Here is a 22,500-nt window from a genome sequence, read left to right as displayed (position 1 = left end):
TCACCAAAGCCATGTCCAACCTCTTTGCAAAATCCACTACCATCTGACCTTCTGCATTCCTCTCCTTAACACCATACCTACCCATCACCTCCTCATCCCCTCTGTTCCCTTCACCAACATACCCATTGAAATCTGCTCCAATCACCCTTGGGTACAGTCATCACCACTTCATCCAACTCACTCCAAAATGTTTCTTTCCCATCCATCGCACACCCAACTTGAGGAGCATATGAACTAAATATTCATAATTACACCATCAGTTTCCAGATTCATAAACATCCCTCTACCCAACATTCTTTTCACCTCCAAAACACTCTTGGCATACTGTTCCTTCAGGATAACCCCTACCCTTTTCTCTTCCCATCCACTCTATGATAGAACAATTTGAACCAGCCTCTGATACACCTGGCCTTATTCCCCTTCCATCTAGTCTCTTGCACACGCAATATATCAACCTTCCCTTCTCTCCATCATATCAGCTAGCTCTCTCCATATACCAGTCATACTGCCAACATTCAAAGTTCCTGTCCTTACTACCACACTCCTAATCTTTCTCCTCTCTTCCTGCCTTTGAGCATGCCTTCCCCCTCTTCTACTTCTTCTTCTTTGCTCAACAGTAGCCCAATTTCTGACAGCACCCTGTTGTCTAACAGTACTGGTGGCGGTTGTTGTTAACCCAAGCCTCGACTGATCTGGTATGGAAATCTGTGTTGTTGTCTGCATATGTCATTTGGCAAAAATTTTACACCGGATGCCCTTCCTGAGTCAACCCTCCCCATTTATTGGGGCTTGGGACTGGGACGAAGAAATGCACTGGCTTGTGCATCCCAGTGGCAGTAGATATGGTTGCCTACTAAAGAATAGGCAAAAGACATATCTAACTGTGATACATGCTATAAATGTTAATACTAAAATATTGCTTTTTTATATTAGTAACCATTCATGCTAATAATTTAATAAAGAACTAGATCAATTTTTCCCAAAAATAAGTGAATACATGAGTAAAAAATATATAAAAAATAATAAAGCCATTTGGAATCATATTATATAACTTCATTGAGTCCTGGACTATATGTAGCTCCTTATCTAGAAATTCAGCTTGTTTCTTTTTTATCAAGTATTATTTGCCAATGAGATTTATCAACATTTTTAGTATTAACCCAATCTATTCCAATGATGTGTGTGTTTCTCTCTCTCTCTCTCTCTCTCTCTCTCTCACACACACACACACACACACACACACACACACACACACACACACACACACACACACACACACACACACACACACGCACACACACACAGACACACAAAGAAAGAGAGATATTAAAACAGGAGCGGACCCAACAAGGAGCCTTGTGACACACTACTGGTCACTAGTCTCTTGGTGGAGGTTGTGCCACTGGTTCTGACTTCCTGGCTCCTATCTGTGAGCCAGCTTGCAATCCAATGAGTTATCTTGGGATTTATGCCTAGTTATGAGAGTATGACAACAATATCTGAGTGGGGTATTGTACTGAACACCTTGGCCGGGTCAAGGTAAGTGGTATGCACTATTTTCTCCTCATCTGTAGCCCTGGTGACCCTCTCAAAGATGTCAACAAGTTAAGCAGGCAAGACCTTCCCTTAATGAAGCCATACTGGAATGGGTCCAGTGTCCCTGTTAATCATTTCCATGATAATTTAGTCCATGCCTTTGTTTACAAGACTTGTCAAAACTGATGCATCTGTGGTTCCTGGGGTCAGCTGATGGTCCACCCTTATGAAGAAGGGTGACTGTTGTGGCCCTCCATTCACCTGCCACGTAACCTGGTTTGAGGCTGTAGTTGAAGACGCTTCAGGTGATGCTGCCAGGCCATGTTTTATTCACCTGGCACATAACCTGGTTTGAGGCTGTAGTTGGAGTGCTTCAAGTGATGCTGTCAGGTCACGTTTTATGCTATTTAGGAGGCAACTGGGAATACTATCAGGGCCACTGAAGCACTGGTTTTACCTTTAGTGAGCACCTCCAGGACCTGCTCTCTGTTGATATCCAAGGGGTATGCTAGAAGGGATTTCACAGGGAATACTGGAGGTGAAGTTAGAGCAAGATTTATCAGCCAGTAGATTTGCTATGCCACCCTGGTCAGTGATAGTTATGGAATTTATCACCAGTTCTGAACACTTCCAAGTATTATCTTTAAGGTTCCTGACATAGCGGAAGAAGGCTTTGTGACTGTCCTTAGCCAGGGAGGCTATCTTGACCTTATAATTGGTATTATTACTGGACTTCATTAAACCTCTTAGTTTCTTCTTTAGATGAATCAGAGACCTCTTGCCTTGAGTTGCTCTTTCTGATTGTGGATATGACTTCTTTCTTTTGTTATATAGTCTGTTAAGGTAAGGATTCCACCAGTGTGGCTTATTTTTGGTGTTAGATCTGGGCTTACCACTGGCAGCATCAATGCAGCCATTTACATGCTTGTGCAGGGTCCTATCAGAGACCCTTTTTGCTTGTTTTGGCTGTACTGAGTGAAAATGAATTGTCTTGGTGCCACATATAAAATATATAATATAGTTAACTGTTTTGCTGTTATTGGCGACCAAAGTTGATCTCCTGCCACCACTCTAGGTGCATTCAAGCAAAAAATGTAATAATGAACGCCCAATGGTTACCTTACAATTCTAATTCTCTAACATCTTAGTTACTATGTTTATTTTCAGATAAGCAGATATGGAACTCTAGGGGCATAATTTGCATAGCTGTTAAGAGAAAGATACTATGCACCTGTATATAGTTTTTTTAAAACAGTCAAGTGTTACGCAAAAAAAAAAACACAATGCTTCCCCACATTTTTAGAACTTCATTAGGCAACAAACATCAGTGTAGAAATGGAAACTTGGGATACATGTTCGAAGCACCAGTACAAATTCTCAAGACAAACCCGGGGGAGCTGACATTGGACTATCTCTACATTTCAAAGGGACTTACTGAGTGTGTGTTCCAAAGTGAAGATAAAATGAAAAATGTTTTTGGGCACTGTTTGTTGTAATACCATTGTTCGACTTTGGATCTTAACTATTCTCAGTCATATTCCCACCCAGAGAGAGGTTTTCCCTCCAAAGTATGCCAAAGCCCTTCAATAAATGACCCCTACAGTAGTCTGGCTATGTATACACAAGCAGTTGTGACACCAAAATGCAACATTTCCCCCAAAGGCCCTGCCAGTAGATTGCCCATGTATGCACAGGAACTTAGACATCAAAATGAAACCTTTCCTACAGGATCCCTCTAGCAGTGTGACTACACATGCAGAAGCACTGAAATTACACCAAAATGAAACATTAGCCCAAGCAACCATGCCAGTACTTTTCCTTTGTATGCACAATCACTGAAATAACACCAAAATGAAACCTTTTTCCCAGTGACCTCCTCCAGTAGTTTGCCCATATAGGTACAAGCACTTAAGTAACATGAAAATGAAATTTTACATTCACAACCCCTCTATTAGTTTGGCCTTGCATGCACCAACTCTTAAATTATACCAAAGTGAAATATTAGCCAAAAAAAAAAAACACTGTTAGTTTTCCCTTGTATGCACATGATATCAAAATGAAACATTAGCTCAAATGAACCCTCCATTGGTTTGCCCATGTATGCACAAGCACTGAAATGACACCAAAATGAAACCTTTTCCCAATGACCCCTCCAGTATTTCAGCCAAGTAGGTAGGTACAAGCACAGAAATGACATGAAAATGAAAGATCTCATCCACAACCCCTCTATTAGGTCACTCATGTATGCACAGACTCTTAAATTACACCAAATTGAAATATCAGCACACACAACTCCTCCAGTAGTTGCCCATGTATGCACAAGCTAAAAATAATGGATGGACAATGATCCAAAACTAGGGACAGTTTTTAATTATTGCTCTTATAAACTTAGAAATAACAAGTTACATATTAGAATGCATGTTCACTATTATCCATAGTCTCAAACTAAAAGTAACATCTGTCCATAATGATTTGCCACAAAACTGAAAATTTAATGAGGAATGAGCTGATAATATGAGGTAAAAACCTGGGCATTCTGCAAAAATTCAGACAGTAGAGAAGAAAACCTTCCACACAGCTATTTCTTAAGAAAAATATAAACAGAAACTGAGGAAGGGACACCCAGTTCTCATTCTGAAGTAAACTTCTGGTTAACAAATGTGCTCAAAGACCTCCTAATCCTCAAAGAGAATACCTGGCATGAATGGAAGTGCAACCCCACAAACATCTCACAACTACACAGTTACACAACCTTGCAAAAAAGATGGACACTACAAAATCTAATTAAACACTTACTTATAAAATTAGTCTACTTCTTATTGTAGGAAAGATGGAAATTGGAAAGAAGTGTAAAGTTTTGGTAGGATTAGCTTACATGAGTATAGAGACAAAAGAAATGTTCTGGATAAGGATACATGTGAAAATGAGAAGTGACTAACTCAATAGCTGTCTCCCCACTCTCTTGGTCTGTCCCTCACAACTAGAGCCGGGAAGAGAATGGGACAGTAACAGGACTATTCAGCAGCTGTGTCACATATGTGACAAGCTGCTGACTTCATAGTTCTAGTTCCTAGTGCCTGCCAGATTCTACCCACCCACTTCAGAAAAGTGCTACTGTAGTCTGAATTGCTGCACAATTGGGTAAAATTACATAATATTAAGTATAGTTTGCAATGACTGCAAAGAGTACTTAACATTGTTATGTAATTTGGGGGCTTGGAGGCAGCATTACTAGGTGTCCAGGGCAGCATGCGGCCGACTGGCCACTGGTTCGACACCCCTACTCTAAGGTACCATGAATTAAACTTAATCTCTGTATGAAATCATTTAATTTATTCCCATTATTCTGCTCTTTGCTTATTTGTTTCTTTAAATATTAATTTCAGTTAGGTAACCATATAAGTGCACTGACTGACAGACTATTTTCAGTCACAACCTGACCTCCATGGTAGACACAAACAGAAAATGGAAAATAGAATAAAGTATTATACCACTTTCAAAAAGAATGTCAAACAGTTTGGCAATATAGAAAAGTGGAATTCAAGCAAGATGATAGATAAACATATAAGAAATGGAAGTGAGGCCAAACTAGAACTACAACTTTGAAGACCAAACTAATAAAACTGGACAGCAGATTAAACATAGTGTGAGTCAAGATCAGGAAAAGTTTGAAAAAAACTTATACAAATATATTGCACATAATAGAAAATCATTTTGTGTGTGTGTGTGTGTGTGTGTATATATATATATATATATATATATATATATATATATATATATATATATATATATATATATATATATATATGGGTTCACTTCAGTTCACTGAACTTTCAATTCACTGACTTTCATTTCACTGACACCATTTCACTGAAATTCATTTCACTGAAACTTCATTTCACTGAAAGTTCATTTCACTGACAACTATTACTAGCAATAAAATGGAATATTCCCCATTCCCCACTGTAGTGTGACCCTGGAGTTAGAATATATAGTTGGGGGTGTGTGGGGGGCAGAGCCCCCCACATCGGGGGGTGTGGGGGGCACAGCTCCCCACTTCATTTCATATGATATTCTCACGTTTTGATATAATCTTGCTTTGTAAAAGAAAAGTAACTGGGGGCTGCGCCCCCCACACCCCCTGATGTGGGGGGCTCTGCCCCCCACACCCCCCTAACTATATATTCTAACTCCAGGGTCGCACTACAGTGGGGAAGGGGGCATATTCCATTTACTTTGTAATAATACTCGTCAGTGAAATGAACTTTCAGTGAAATGAAGTTTCAGTGAAATGAATTTCAGTGAAATGGCGTCAGTGAAATGAAAGTCAGTGAATTGAAAGTTCAGTGAACTGAAGTGAACCCATATATATATATATATATATATATATATATATATATATATATATATATAGCTGCGGTAGCGTTGTCGCCTCACAGTAAGACACTGTCCGGTTCGATTCTCAGCTACAGCATCTTCTGTATGGAGACATGTGTGAATGGGTGTACCTTCGTTGAAGGTTGTGCATCAGGGCTGGCAACTCGGCATGTAAAAATCAACTACCAATCATTAGTGGACCGGAGTTCTGCTGTGGCGACCCCTAACCGGGAAAAGCCGAAAGACACAACAACATATAGTTTACTATCAAAACTTAGATTGGCACTTACACAAAGCTGGGAGGGTCAAAAGGAAGTTTTCATAATGCAGATCTGAAAAATGTTTGACTCCATAGTAGTGAATGGTACTGTACATTCGATAATGTGGAATTGAACTTCTGATAACAGATCACACTACAGTGGGGATCGGGAAATGTACCCTTTTTTCACTGTAGTGTAATCTCGAAGTTGGAATGAAAAATATGTAGGGTGTGTGGGGGGTGCAGGAAGCTTGGCCCCCTGCAAAAACATTACTGGTAACACAGACTTCCAACATTGAAGCTTCCGATGTTCAAATGTCAATTCCATGTTACCATTACCAAAATGTTGGTAATTGTTTAATGCCAATTTTGGCAAACTAATTTGATCAAAAAGGTGGAAAATGATTTTGATTTTCCACATTTTGATAGTAAACCTCTCTCTCTCTCTCTCTCAATATATATATATATATATATATATATATATATATATATATATATATATATATATATATATATATATATGTCTGTAGTATACAGAATGCACCGATCACACACAATTCAAAGCAGAAACATAGACCCATATATGATGAGGCATATAAATGAAACCTACCTAAACCCCAAAGACCTCCCTGATGAAGTACACATAATCAAATCCCTCAGCAACCCTGAATTCATGCTTTCAAAACACCCACATCAACCCATGCAGCCACATTTCATGTAGCCACTACTACTAACCCCATAGAGCAAGCCACCATAGAATCTAACATTCTAGTGAGATACACTGATGTCTGTCTCACCAGGCTGTGTAAAGAGAAAGTCACAGTCAGTAGCTTATCAGGGGCCAGGATCCACCACATTATGAATGCACTCAGGTCGTTGGACCACAAGTACCAGTATGTCTCAGTCATAATCCATGTGAGTGTAAATGACTTGAGATGTACCTCCCTAGACAATATGAAAAGGGACATCATGGAGCTCTCAGGATGTGTGCCTCAGGCTGGTATGAGTATAGCATTAAGCAGCATTTCACCTCCAAGGATGATGCCACAATATGAAGAAAACATGACTGACTTTACTTAGCTTAGTTTCTGGTGTCATTCTAAGGTGATGCAGTATTGGTCAGTGTGGAAATATATATATGGTTAACAGACCATGCTACTTTGCCAGGAATTATCTGCTCCTCTCCTTCTAGTCTTTCAATCATTAGCTTAGAAATTGCCTTCCCCACATAGTGCATTGAGTGTGGACTTAATGTTTATACATTTTCTTTAGTGTGCACACTCAGATATCAGGTGAGAAGATGTTATGTATACATACTTTTAAGTAAAATGAGGATACACTATACATGCACAATTTCAGAAAAGAAATTAGTAATGGAAAGCTATATACAATATTTACAATGTTGAACCATAAGAAATAAGCAGCTAATAGAGAAAGGAGAGCAAAGAAAATGGCCGTGGGAGCATAGGAGAAGGAGAGTTATTGAGGTCTTAAGATCCTGAGGGGGGAAACCCCCATGAGCATAGCTGAAGGAGAGTTGTTGAGGGCTTAGGAACCAGAGTGGGGAAACCCCCCCCAGGGGAATGGACTAAGCAAGATTAGGTTCTATGGTGGCCATTGCATTTCCATTTTGTGGCCAGATGTTTGGTAAGCTGAGTTTTGAAGTTTTCTAAGTTTGGGATGGTTCTTAGAGAGGGAGGAAGGGAATTCCATTTTTTGCCTAGAGAGACAGTGAGGAGAAGTTGGCCTGCTGTACTTTTGGGTTTGGGGATAGCAATTAGGTTTTGATACTCAGATCTGAGAGTTCTATTGGGGATGTAATGGGGGAGGATATTAGCGCTGGACACTTAGTTGGGTGATATATAACTCTGTGTGCAGTGGTGAGTTGAAGGAAGTCAAAGTAGTTTGGGAGTTCAAGCCACTTTAGGGATCTTAGGGTAAGGCAGTGATGGTTAGAAGGTTAGAAGGTTTACATTTGGTAGCAAATTTTGAGATTTTATTATAGCAGTTTTCTAGTTTGTAGGAAATAGAGGAGGATAGGTTAGTTAGCAGGGTGGCTCCATATAATAAGGAAGGCAGTAGATAAGTAGTGGCTAGAGTATTCCTAGTAGTATAAGAGAGGAAGCAATTGTTCCTATGCAGCATACCTAGCTTTTGGTGGGTTTTCTTAATATTTTGTTGAATATGGATATCGAACTTGAGATGTTCGTCAATAGTAATACCAAGTAGTTTAGCGGAAGGAACCACTTCTATAACTGAATTAGTTTGACTTAGCACTTTGAAGGTATTTTTGTTGCAGGAGAATGACTTTGTGGGAGGGAAAATTAGAATTTTTGATTTGTTTGCATTGAGAGAGAGGTGGTTTTGGCGCATCCAATTTTTGGTGGTTGAGAAGGCAGTTTGTGTTAGTGTTTTAGATAATTAAGATTAGGTTCTGTGTCTGCACAGTGCACAGTTAAAATGGCTGTGTAAGAAGCAGTGTCTTGCAAACACAGGCAAATTATGATAGCACATAAATTTAAGAAATTCAATTAATCCATTGGCCAATAACAAAACAGCACAATTCAAAGTTCTACAAACAGTCAGGGGCCTTGAAATGACTTAGTTCTTCCTGTACTCTCAGTAGTATTTAAACCTAAGCAATTCTGACTCAGATCACATGGCTGACTGTGTGGCACTGAGGGATGAAGCCCTGAATGTGACCCAGACAACCAGAGTTTCAGCTTAGCATTGGGCATTGGAAGAGGCAAGTGGAATGGATAGTTATGAGTACTGAAGTGTGGTTCTCCAGTAGTTGATGGGAGAAAATGTTCAGGTTGGGAAATCACTACCCAGTAAATGGGGACTTGCAAAGCATGGAAATAGCCATGTTTAGGGACATTGGCCTGATGCTTAGCAAGTGATACTAGCACTTATTACTGTGTGGGTGGTAGCATGATCCTTCACATGGAGGATATAGGATGCCCCACTGTGACAGACCTACTCATGCCAATCACCAGCGGTGGGGTAAGGGCCTAAAATAGAAATGTCATCATTGCTATGATGCTTGCATATGTAAAAGCCACGTCCATGGCTGCCTAGATCATGGCCCATCATGGAAGGTTCTTATCCTTGCACAGGAGACTTCCTAATTTTGGTTGACAAACCTGGTCAGGACAAATAATGGGAATAGCTTGATAGTCTGCAGGCACTTAGGTAAAAAGCACCTAGAACAAGGGAAAAAAAATCTTCAAAAATACTACAAGGTCACATGGTGGCACATCTTTCCTGTGACCAAGTGATGTGCCTATAATGCAGTGACAGGCCTGCCATAACTGACATGGTCTCAGTGCCATTCCACAACTCACAAGGCAGTCATGGTCATGCAATTGCATTACTGTATGTCTGCTGCTGATAGCACTGCCTTCTGATGAAGACAATCACATAACTGTGGCCAGACACTATGCAAACCCTTACTGAACCAGTGGGCTATCTAATATCATTGCATGGCATGGCTAGGCTTAAAAATGTCCTGTGACATCCTTTGTCTGGGCCAGTGATCAGAGAGTCTCAATCCTCACCACAGACACTGGCAGGGTAACGTTCATTTTGAGAGAAATACACATGCACAGTATTTTCAGATGCAGGTCTCTGTAACAAGCACAATTACCCTTAAAAGCACACAGGGAACACACTCCAATCCTAGGGCTGGACTGTCTCTCTTCAGGCTCCAAATAAGAATCCACACTGACCACTAAGGAGCTCCATGTCCCTGTTCCTAGTAGCTAACACACACAATCTGAAATTTGATTTTTCACACACACACACACACACACACACACACACACACACACACACACACACACACACACACACACACACACACACTGTGGGAAAAGGCTGGCAGCGATTACCCACTCTGCCACCTTTGCCCAGACTATAAGGTAGTTACACTGCCATCAGCAAACTACTCTAAGGCTCTTACAAGTGTACCCAATTATATTGAATAAAATTAATATTAATATTTATGGTAGTGTTTCACCAGTGCAACAAGACTTTCAGGAGCAACCACAGTGTCAGGAAATAAATGTAAGTACTCCCCAAGTGTAAAATATTCTCTAAAATACCAGCTAGACTGAGAAATTTAAATAGATTTAATAATAATTAATAAAAGGAAAACAGAACAATACTGAACATCTCTTCATAATAATCAACAGAGTTTCAGTCACAGGAAATATATAAAATAACACAGATGGATAAATTCATACAGATACAGAAAAAAAAAACTACACTTGGCTATTCTCACTATATTTTCCTAACTGATTAAAGAATTACTGTTCCCTATTTAAGTTACTTACTACATTAAGATAAGATGATAGCCTAGTACCTACCTATGAACCTATGAGCCTATCTGCCCAAGGGCATTTATAAGCCTAGCCAGAGTGTTTCTGCTTTCACCGCCCCATTGATTAATTAACTGAGCCTCTGTCAAGAAGAGCCAATGAAGTGTTCCCAGGGGTGCATTTTCTGTTACCCATCCACTTGTCAAGGATTCTCTTGAAGAGTGTTAGTGAGGGGCTGTGCCTAATGTAGTTAGGAATTTTGTTCCAAAGCATGGGGAGTCTCTGTGACAGGAATCTATCCCTCCAGCATGTTCTATTTATTGTTGTGGTGAGGTTTAGCTCACTAGAGCGAGTGGCTCACAGTGACTTGGATTTCTTTAGGTGGAGCATGTCCATCAATTCTGAGTTGGACATGGCTTTGTAAGTCAGGCAGAGATCACCTTTGAGTAAGCGATATGCTACTGAGTACAGCTGGAGTTTTTCCAGTCGGGCTGCATAGGACATATGTTTGAGACCAGTAATCCTCTTGGTGAGATACTTTTGTGGTCTTTCCAGCTGTTGGAAGTGTCTTGTGAGGTACATCCCAAATGGCGCATTGTACTCTATGATGGGTCTGATGAGTGATGAGTAGAGGGGCACTATAACCTCTTTATTTCTAGATGCAAACCCTTTAGTAATTAGATGGGCTTACATAGAAGGATTTCCTAACTACTTTGGCAATATGATTGTCAAAGGACAGATTACTATCTACCTGGGCCCCCAGATCTCTTGGCATTTAGCTTGAGACCATGACTTTGATACCAGGTGTCCATTTCAGTAAGGCCCTTTTGGAGAATGTCCGTGTCAGCTGGAGAGTCAGTTATGGCTCCCAGTTTGCAGTCATCGGCAAATTTGGTTAGCCATAGTCCTCCTGTGTTTGCCTGTACTTTTGAGAAGTATTTGCCAAACAGTAGGGGTCCCAGGACTGAGCCTTATGGGACACCACTTGCAACTGGTTTAGAGTCGAACCTGGAGCTCGCTATTCTTACCGTATGAGTTCTATCTGTAAGCCAGTTGGCAACCCATCTCGTGATGTAGGGGTTTAAGTTCAGGCTGGTGTGTTTTTCTATAATTCCCGAGTGGGGAATGGTGTCAAAAGCCTTGGCGAGGTCAAGCTAGGCTGTGTAAACTACCTTCCCTTCATCTATGGCCTTGGTGACTGTCTTGAAGAAGACAACTAGATTTAGTAGGCATGATCTTCCCTTAATAAAGCCGAACTGGGTCGGGTCAAGTGTTTGGAGGTTCCCAATGTTTTTGTTAATGAGTTCCATGATGATGCGCTCCACAGCCTTACAGACCAGGCTAGTCAGGCTTATGGGGTGATAGTTACCAGGGTCAGTTGTGGCCCCTCCTTTGTGGAGCAGAATAACCATTGCTATGCGCCATTCTATGGGCATGTAGCCTGCGGAGAGGCTGAGGTTGAACAGTGCGTTTAGGTGGGGGGGTTAGTTCATTCTGTAGTTTGTGCAAGACGCAGCCTGGGACACCATCTGGCCCCACTGACGCTGTGGTTTTGGCTTTTGAAAGGGCTGTATTCACCTGTGCATCTGTGATTTCAGGGACACTACACTTTTCCGTTATTGTTGCGGGCATAGGTCTCAACCGATCAGAGACAAATCCCAACAGAATCAGGGACAAATCCTCAAACAATCAGGGATATTTTTAAAATATTTGTACTATTAGCTTGAAACATTTGCAGATTAAGAGAATGTGGATTAATATAGATATTCTGCTGTAAAACATCTATAACTCTGGATTACTATCATTATTTATTAAGGGCAACTCACCACCTTTTCTTCAGCAGTCACCAGTTTTAAGAGGGATTAAGAGGGACAGACCTACAATTGGAGTCTAAATCAGGGAAGTCCCTGAAGATCAGGGACAGTTGAGAGGTCTGCCCTTTTGGGGATGAGAGGGGGGTGAAGTTTGCACTGAATCTATCTGCCAGGATGTTGGCAGTATCAGTGGGTTCAGTATAATTTGGGCTATTTTGCACTAGCTCAAAGCATATCTGTGAGTTGCCACTTAGATTCTTGATATAGCTAAAAAAGGCTTTGTGGTTATCTTTCGAATCCTTGGCTATTTTTCTTTCGAAGTTAGCCTTGGAGGATTTTATGAGGGACCTTAGTTTCTTACTGATACTGATCAGGGATGTCTTTCCTTCTTGGTATTTGCTTTTTTTCCTGAACTAGTTTCTTCCTTCTATTGTATAGCTTGTTTATGGCAGAGGTCCATCAGACTGGTTTTCTTCTCTTAGGGGAGTGAGTCTTGGTTTTTCTAGGGATGGCATGATCCATGCATCCTTGTAGGTGCTCATAGAGTGCATTTGTAAAGGTTCCTGCATTTTGGACACTGTTATCCTTTAGTGTGGGCGGCTGTGAAACTTACCATCTCTGTCTTAAGTAAGGTGGAATTTGCTATAGAAAAGTTTTTCACTGTGGTTTCCTTGGTTGGAGGTGGTGGTGTGGTGTGAAGATCCTGAGTGATTAGTTTATGGTCTGATCTAACCAGTGACGGGTTGACCTCTGGTGTGGAACACCTGTCACCCATGTTGGTGATGACCAGGTCCAATATGTTTTCACCTTTGGTAGGGGAGTTTACCAGATGATCCAGGGCATTTGAGTTGATAAATTCCAGGAAGCACTGGACCTGGGAGTATGTACTTGAGTAGTTTTCCCAGTTAATGGTAGGGTAATTGAAATCACCCAATATCAGGGTGTTTGGTAGGACCTTAATGTTTTCCAGTGTCTCTAGAAAGGCGGAGTGGTGGTCCTGGGTCATGGAGGGTGATCTGTAGCAGGCCACAATTTGCATTGCAGATTTGCCTGATGTTAGTTGCACATGGATGATCTCTGAGGTATCATGCTGCGCCACTAACCTGGAGGTGTAGGTATACTTGATGAATATAGATAAACCCCCTCCTTTTATGTTTTGGTCCATGTTCTGTGGCCGAAATGTGTGGTATGAGTTGTAGCCTGGTAGTGCTGGGGTGCTCTGTGGAGCCTTGAACCAGGTTTCAGTTACTGCACAGATGTCGACATTCTCCATACTGAGGAGTGCTTCGAGCATGTGCATTTTGAGATTTAAACTCCTGGCGTTGAGTAGCATAACCCTCATTTTTTTATTTGTGCTGTTTATGGATGTGGGTTTGACTTATGAGCCTTGCCTAAAAAAAGGCACTATGGGGGCAGCAAGAGCCTTGGCCAGTATTCAAAAGCCTAGGGGTGACAGGTGCAAGCCATGTCTTGCAAAGCAATGAGGCCTGTCGAGCATGTCGTCCCAGGCTGACAGACATTGGATCCCCTTTGAATGACACCAGAAGCTTAGCCAATTCTTGAAATTGATATTTTTTTCTTTATACTGCGGTATCATTCTTGGTGAGGGCAGGATGCTACTCAGGGTCAGGGTCATACCCGCATGGGCTACATGATCAGAGAGCTCTTCCATGTCTCTTTTCATGTAGTCCAGGGAGGGATGTCTCAAGTCATTCACACCAACATGAACAATGACAGAGTCATATTTGTCCTTGTTTTGGAGTGACCTGAGTGCTTCTGTTATGTGGTGGATTCTGGCTCCCGACAGGCAGCTAACAGTAACCTTCTCCTTGTCCAGCCTAGTGAGTGGGACATCAGTGTGCCTGACTATAGAGTCACCTATTACTAGTGTGTTAGGTATGTTATTTTGCCTTAAGGGCTGTGATTGTGCGGCACACTGATTTTGTGTTTTATGTGTTGCCTGGTTTGTGACGGGAGGTGCAGGTTTTTTGGATGTCTGCTTTGGAGGTCTGTGATGCTTTCGCAGGTTTTTATTTAGAGCCTCCGCGTATGATTTTGTGTATTTATGTGTATTTTTTGCCAGTGCTGGTTTAGTATGTCTGTGTGAGGCTGGAGGTGTGTTGCAAGTTTTAACCTTCTCCTCATGACTGCCTGTTCCAGTCTTGGGTGGAGAGAGCTTAGTCTCCAATTTAGCTACATAATTGCATCTCTTGCATATGTTAATGTTTTGTGGTAGGAGGAGAGGGTTGTCTGTGTATGTGAGGCAGTTGTAACATTGCCTCAGGATATCCAGGTTCACCAGCTGGACTGGAGAGTATACCTGAAATTGCCCTTTGGTCATGCCTGAATAGTAGGGTGAGCTGCTTAGTCGCTTGGTTGGTGAGGGGTGAATAATGAGCCTTGCTCTGCTGGGCAATCAAGTGTCGGGGTATATTAGTGCTTGCTATTAGGTCTGAGCAAATGCTGGACTGTAGGATGCTTTTTAATTGCTTAGGTTGAGAGTTAGACTACGTTCAAGGGAAAAACTGAAGAGGAGACTTGATGGAGCCGTGATAAATTTAGCCCTAGCTAACCAGCGCTGCCCGTACATGCAAAACCGTGCAAAAGAGCTTTTTACAGCAGGGAAGTGAAAGAGATAGAAATTAGCCCAAAATGGCCTATAAACTACTAACTTCTGGGCTGGAACCACTCCTCCAAGGACAGATGGCTGCTCAAAGCTCCCTTTCTCACAGGTGAACAGAAAAACCTCCCTCTATCTAAATAAGGATTGAGCAACTCAGAAAATTGTAACACATCCCTAAATTCAGCACTAGCTGGACTATACTAGCTTAGAAAGGTGGGAAACAAGGAATTTTTTTTTGAAAAGATAAGGTAAAAACAGTAAAAAATACACTTAAAACAGCTTTAAACAACTACAAACAGTAAAAATACACATAAAACAGCTTTAGATGACTACAAGCAATCAGAAAAGGCTTTTAAACAAATTACCCAATTAACCAGTAAAAACATCTCAAAACTGAGCTCTGTTCCTGTAGTCTTCAGTCAGACAAGTTCTAACTGCAAACACCTGCCACTGGGGTGCAGGGGAACCTTCTCTAGAAAAGAATGCCTGGATTAGTGCTCAAGTTATACAAACAAAGCTAGATTCAGCAGGCCTGGATCTAGTTTATGCTACAGCAAACAAGGCACGCCAATTTCAGTAAGAAACAGTTCTAATATGCAGGCACTATAAGCTTTTAACCAGAAATTCCCAGCTCAGAAGGGCAGAGTCCAGCCTCATCACCCACAAGAGTGCAGACCACAAACCTTTTTAATGTAAAATGACTGGCCTGAAGCCCAAGTGCTTAAACCAGAATTAATACACTTTTATAATAACAGACACGGAGACCTCAATCAGCAGTTCCCAACTTAGAAGGATGTAAGCTACCTGTCCTGCCACCACAGTGCAGACCACAAACCTTCTTAATGTAAAACAACTGGTCTGAAGCCCAAGTGCTTAAACCAAAAGGCTTAGAATGATAGCTACACTTTAATCAGGTTACTACCAAGCAGTAACAATTACAATTGAATACTTTTAAGAAGGCCTGGGTTAGTGCATAAGTTATGCAAACAAAGCTAGATTGAGCAGACCTGAATCTAGTCTATGCTACAGTAAACAAGGCACACCAATTTCAGTATGAAACAGTTCAAATATGCAGGCACTATAAGCCTTTAACCAAAAATTTCCAGCTCAGAAGGGCAGAGTCCAGCCTCACCTCCCACAAGAGTGCAGACCACAAACCTTCATAATGTAAAATAACTGGCCTGAAGCCCAAATGCTTAAACCAGAACTAATACACTTTTAGAATAACAGACACTGAGCCCTCAATCAGCAGTTCCCAACTTAGAAGGAAGTAAGCTACCTGTCCTGCCACCACAGTGCAGACCACAAACCATCTTAATGTAAAACAACTGGTCTGAAGCCCTAGTGCTTAAACCAAAAGGGTAAGAATGATAGTTACACCAAGCAGTAATAAATACAATTGAGTACATTTAAGATGATGCAAAAGCAAAATAAAGTAGGAAGAAACACAAATACAGTAAAAGCAGACAAAAAAAGTGCAATTTTTTTTGAGTGAGCAAATGAGATGAGCCCAAGAGTAATATCCAAATGCAAATTTACAAGAGGGGCGAGGAGTTTCAAAGCCACCAAAATTAACACCAAAACAAAAGCAGGGAGGCTGGGTGGGGAATGAACTGAAAAAACAGAGCCACAACTTCCAGCTAGATAGTATTCAATGCAACACAAATAAATATATTTAAATGCTGTATTATTTGAAAAAAATGCACAGATACCCCCACTTGTCACTGGCTATTCAAGAATTCTAACAAGCATTAACTGAAAAAACAGAGCCACAACTTCCAGCAAGATAGTATTCAATGCAAAACAAATAAATAAATTTAAATGTTGTATTATTTAAAAAAAAGTGCAGATACTCCAACTTATCCCTGGCTATTCAAGAATTCTAACAAACATTAACTGAAAAAACAGAGCCACAACTTATAATTAGATATTATTCAATGTAACACAAAGAAATCAATTTAAATGCTGTATTATTTGAAAAGAGTGCAGATACCCCACTTATCATGGGCCATTCAAGAATTCTAACCAGCATTAACTGAAAAACAGAGCCACAACTTCCAGATAGATAGTATTCAATGCAACACAAATAAATTTAAATGCTCTATTATTTGAAGAAAAGTGCAGATACCCCCACTTATCACTGGCTATTCAAGAATTCTGACAAGCATTAACTGAAAAAACAGAGCAACAACTTCCAGCTAGATAGTATTCAATGCAACACAAACAGATCAAGTTAGATACACTATTATTTGAAGAAAAGTGCAGATACCCCCACTTATCACTGGCTTTTCAATAATTCTAGCAAGCATTAACAGAGAAAACAGAGCAACAACTTCCAGCTAGATAGTATTCAATGCAACACAAAGAAATCAATTTAAATGCTGTATTATTTGAAAAAAAGTGGAGATACCCCCACTTGTCACTGGCTATTCAAGAATTCTAACAAGGATTAACTGAAAAAACAGAGCCACAACTTCCAGCTAGATAGTATTCAATCCAACACAAATAAATCAATTTAACTGCTGTATTATTTGAAAAAAAGTGCAGATACCCCAACTTATCACTGGCTATTCAAGAATTCTAACAAGCGTTAACTGAAAAAACTGAGCCACAGCTTCAAGCTACATAGTATTCATTGCCTGCAAATAAATCAATTTAACTGCTGTATTATTTGAAAAAAAACTGCAGATACCCCTACTTATCACTGGCTGTTCAAGAATTCTAACAAGCGTTAACTGAAAAAAAAGAACCACAACTTCCAGCTAGATAGTATTAAATGCAACACAAATACATCTATTTAATGCTGTATTGTTTGAAAAAAGTGCAGATACCCCCACTTATCACTGGCTATTCAAGAATTCTAACAAGCATTAACTGAAAAAACAGAGCCACAACTTCCAGCTAGATAGTATTCAATGCAACACAAATAAATCAATTTAAATGATGTATTATTTGAAAAAAAAAGTACAGATACCCCCAATTATCACTGGCTATTCAAGAATTCTAACAAGAATTAACTGAAAAAAAACAAAGCCACATCTTCCAGATAGATAGTATTCAATGTAAAACAAATAAATCAATTTAAATGATGTATTATTTGAAAAAATAGTGGATACCCTCAATTATCACTGGCTATTAAAGAATTCTAACAAGCATTTACTGAAGAAAACAGAGCCACAACTTCCAGCAAGATAATATTCAATGCCTCACAAATAAATCAATGTAAATTCTGTATTATTTGAAAAAAAGTGCAGATATCCCCACTTATCACTGGCTATTCAATAATTCGAACAAGCATTAACTGAAAAAACAAAGCCACAACTTCCAGCTAGGTAGTATTCAATGCAACACAAATAAACCAATTTAAATGCTGTATTATTTGAAACAAAAGTGCAGATACCCCCACTTATCACTGGCTATTCAAGAATTCTAACAAGCATTAACTGAAAAAACTGAGCCACAACTTCCAGCTAGATAGTATTCAATGCAACACAAATAAATCAATTTAAATGCTGTATTATTTGAAAAAAGTTCAGATACCCCTACTTATCACTGGCTATTCAAGAATTCTAACAAGCATTAACTGAAAAACAGAGCCACAACTTCCAGCTAGATAGTATTAAATGCAACACAAATGCATCTATGCAATGCTGTATTATTTGAAAAAAGTGCAGGTACCCCCACTTATCACTGGCTATTCAAGAATTCTTCCAAGCATTAACTGAAAAAATAGAGCCACAACTACCAGATAGATAGCATTCGATGCAACACAAATAAATACATTTACATGCTGTATTATTTAAAAAAAGTGCAGATACCCCCACTGATCACTGGCTATTCAAGAATTCTAACAAGCATTAACTGGAAAAACAGAGCCACAACTTCCAGCTAGATACTATTCAATGCAACACAAATAAATCAATTTAAATGCCCTATTATTTGAAAACAAGTGCAGGTACCCCCACTTATCACTGGCCATTCAAGAAGTCTAACAAGCATTAACTGAAAAAACAGAGCCACAACTTATAGCTACAAATTATTCAATGTAACACAAATAAATCAATTTAAATGCTGTATTATTTGAAAAAGAGTGCAGATACCCCACTTACCACTGGCCATTCAAGAATTCTAACAAGCATTAACTGAAAAAATAGAGCCACAACTTCCAGATAGATAGTATTCAATGCAAAACAAATAAATTTAAATGCTGTATTATTTGAAAAAAGTGCAGATACCCCCACTTATCACTGGATATTCAAGAATTCTAACAAGCATTAACTGAAAAAAACAGCGCCACAACTTCCAGCTAGATAGTATTCAATGCAACACAAATAAATCAAGTTAAATGCTCTATTATTTGAAGAAAAGTGCAAATACCCCCACTTATCACTGGCTATTCAAGAATTCTAACAAGCATTAACTGAAAAAACAGAGCCACAACTTCCAGCTAGATAGTATTCAATGCAACACAAATAAACCAATTTAAATGCTGTATTATTTGAAAAAAGTGCAGATACCCCCACTTGTCACTGGCTGTTCAAGATTTCTGACAAGCATTAACAGAGAAAACAGAGCCACAACTTCCAGCTGGATAGTATTGAATGCAACACAAATAAATCAATTTAAATGTTGTATTATTTGAAAAAAGTGCAGATACCACCACTTATCACTGGCTATTCAAGAATTCTAACAAGCATTAACTGAAAAACAGAGCCACAACTTCCAGATAGATAGTATTCAATGCAACACAAATAAATAAATTTAAATGCTGTATTATTTGAAAAAAGTGCAGATACCCCCACTTATCACTGGCTATTCAAAAATTCTAACAAGCATTAACTGAAAAAACAGAGCCACAACTTCCAGCTAGATAGTATTCAATGCAACACAAATAAATCAATTTAAATGCTGTATTATTTGAAAAAAGTGGAGATACCCCCACTTATCACTGGCTATTCAAGAATTCTAACAAGAATTAACTGAAAAAACAGAGCCACAACTTCCAGCTAGATAGTATTCAATGCAACACAAATAAATCTATTTAAATGCTGTATTATTTGAAAAAAGTGCAGATACCCCACTTATCACTGGCTATTCAAGAATTCTAACAAGCATTAACTGAAAAACAGAGCCACAACTTCCAGATAGATAGTATTCAATGCAACACAAATAAATCAATTTAAATGCTGTATTATTTGAAAAAGTGCAGATACCCCCACTTATCACTGGCTATTCAATAATTCTAACAAGCATTAACTGAAAAACAGAGCCACAACTTCCAGCTAGATAGTATTCAATGCAACACAAATAAATCAATTTAAATGCTGTATTATTTGAAAAAAGTGCAGATACCCCCACTTATCACTGGCTATTCAAGAATTCTAACAAGCATTAACTGAAAAACAGAGCCACAACTTCCAGCTAGATAGTATTCAATGCAACACAAATAAATCAATTTAAATGCTGTATTATTTGAAAAAGTGCAGATACCCCCACTTATCACTGGCTATTCAAGAATTCTAACAAGCATTAACTGAAAAATAGAGTCACAACTTCCAGCTAGATAGTATTCAATGCAACACAAATAAATCAATTTAAATGCTGTATTATTTGAAAAAAGTGCAGATACCCCCACTTATCACTGGCTATTCAAGAATTCTAACAAGCATTAACTGAAAAAACAGAGCCACAACTTCCAGCTAGATAGTATTCAATGCAACACAAATAAATCAATTTAAATGCTGTATTATTTGAAAAAAGTGCAGATACCCCACTTATCACTGGCTATTCAAGAATTCTAACAAGCATTAACTGAAAAAAACAGAGCCACAACTTCCAGCTAGATAGTATTCAATGCAACACAAATAAATCAATTTAAATGCTGTATTATTTGAAAAAAGTGCAGATACCCCCACTTATCACTGGCTATTCAATAATTCTAACAACCATTAACTGAAAAAACAAAGCCACAACTTCAACTAGGTAGTATTCAATGCAACACAAATAAACCAATTTAAATGCTGTATTATTTGAAAAAAAAGTGCAGATACCCCCACTTATCACTGGCTATTCAAGAATTCTAACAAGCATTAACTGAAAAAACAGAGCCACAACTTCCAGCTAGATAGTATTCAATGCAACTCAAATAAATCAATTTAAATGCTGTATTATTTGAAAAAAGTGCAGACACCCCCACTTATCACTGGCTATTCAAGAATTCTAACAAGCATTAACTGAAAAAACAGAGCCACAACTTCCAGCTAGATAGTATTAAATGCAACACAAATGCATCTATTTAATGCTATATTATTTGAAAAAAGTGCAGATACCCCACTTATCACTGGCTATTCAAGAATTCTAACAAGCATTAACTGGAAAAATAGTGCCACAACTTCCAGATTGACAGCATTCAATGCAACACAAATAAATACATTTAAATGCTGTATTATTTAAAAAAGTGGAGATACCCCCACTTATCACTGGCTATTCAAAACTTCTAACAAGCATTAACTGGAAAAACAGAGCCACAACTTAAAGCTAGATAGTATTCAATGACACACAAATAAATCAATTTAAAAGCTCTATTATTTGAAAAAAGTGCAGATACCCCCACTTATCACTGGCTATTCAAGAATTCTAATAAGCATTAACTGAAAAAACAGAGCCACAACTTACAGCTAGATAGTATTCAATGGAACAAAAACAAATCAATTTAAATGTTGTATTATTTGAGAAAAAGTGCACATACCCCACTTATCACTGGCTATTCAGAAATCTAACAAACATTAACTGAACAAAAAACAGAGCCACAACTTCCAGATAGATATTACTCAATGCAACACACATAAATAAATTTAAATGCTGTATTATTTGAAAAAAAAGTGTAGATACCCCCACTTATCAGTGGCTATTCAAGAATTCTAACAAGCATTAACTGAAAAAAACAGAGCCACAACTTCCTGCTAGATAGTATTTAATTCAACAAAAACAAATCAATTTAAATTCTGTATTATTTGAAAAAAAGTGGAGATACCCCCACTTATCACTGGCTATTCAAGAATTCTAACAAGAATTAACTGAAAAAACAGAGCCAGAACTTTCAGCTTGATAGTTTTCAATGCAACACAAATAATTCAATTTAAATGCTGTATTGTTTGCAAAAAAAGCGCAGATACCCCCACTTATCACTGGTTATTCAAAAATTCTAATAAGAATTAACTGAAAAAAACAGAGCCACAACTTCCAGATAGATAGTATTCAATGCAACACAAATAAATCAATTTAAATGGTGTATTATATGAAAAAGTACAGATACCCCCACTTATCACTGGCTATTCAATAATTCTAACAAGAAATAACTGAAAAAACAGAGACACAACTTCCAGCTAGATAGTATTCTATGCAACACAAATAAATCAATTGAAATACTGTATTATTTGAAAAAAAGTGCAGATACCCCCACTTATCACTGGCTATTCAAGAATTCAAGCAAGCATTAACAGAGAAAACAGAGCCACAACTTCCAGCTGGATAGTATTGAATGCAACACAAATAAATGAATTTAAATGC

The sequence above is a fragment of the Protopterus annectens genome, chromosome 3.part0 (genome assembly GCF_019279795.1).
Source record: "Protopterus annectens isolate FY-2018-M chromosome 3.part0, PAN1.0, whole genome shotgun sequence".
In the NCBI taxonomy this organism is placed as follows: domain Eukaryota; kingdom Metazoa; phylum Chordata; order Ceratodontiformes; family Protopteridae; genus Protopterus; species Protopterus annectens.
The sequence above is the reverse complement of the archived record's forward strand: the minus strand, read 5'-3'. Positions refer to the sequence as shown.